The following is a 603-nucleotide window of genomic DNA, read 5'->3' on the forward strand; positions in this document are numbered from 1 at the left end:
TTAAAACTTAAAAACTTTCATTTTTAATGTTAGCGGGAATATCTCAGTTTGGAGAGCGTTAGATTTAAAATTTGAAGGTCACGTGTTCGATCTCCACGTTCACCGCACCTGTTTCTTTTTGCATAACTTGACTATACAATAAAAAATTAGTCATTATTTCTTTTTAAAATCTCAATGAATCAGCGAAAATACCTTTACTGATAAATTTTCATTTTCAATGATTGCGGGGATAGCTCAGTTGGGAGAGCATCAGACTGAAGATTTGAAGGTCACGTGTTCGATCCACGTTCATCGCACTTTGTTCATGTTTGCATAATTTGACTATTCTTTCTTAAATTAGTGATTATTTATGTTTAAAATATAATGAATTAGTGGAAATATCTTTACTTATGAATTTTCAATTTTAATATTAGCCTGGATAGCTCAGGGAGAGCGTCATATTGAAGATTTAAAGGTAACGTTTGATCCACGTTCACTGCATTAGCGATTATTTCTTTTTGAATTTTTAATTTTAATATTAGCATGGATAGCTCAAGGAGAGCGTCATATTGAAGATTTAATGGTTTAAAATATAATGAATTAGTGGAAATATCTTTACTTATG

General features: G+C 30.7%; 1 non-coding gene across 1 annotated transcript; it reads left to right on the top strand.

Annotated features, from left to right (window-relative positions):
• The first annotated feature begins 223 nt into the window (after positions 1–223).
• Positions 224–296, top strand: TRNAF-GAA. The gene has a single exon. It is a non-coding gene; the product is annotated as a tRNA-Phe (tRNA).
• The last annotated feature ends 307 nt before the right edge of the window (positions 297–603 follow it).

The sequence above is a fragment of the Cucurbita pepo genome, unplaced genomic scaffold, assembly GCF_002806865.2.
Source record: "Cucurbita pepo subsp. pepo cultivar mu-cu-16 unplaced genomic scaffold, ASM280686v2 Cp4.1_scaffold006272, whole genome shotgun sequence".
NCBI lineage: Eukaryota > Viridiplantae > Streptophyta > Magnoliopsida > Cucurbitales > Cucurbitaceae > Cucurbita > Cucurbita pepo.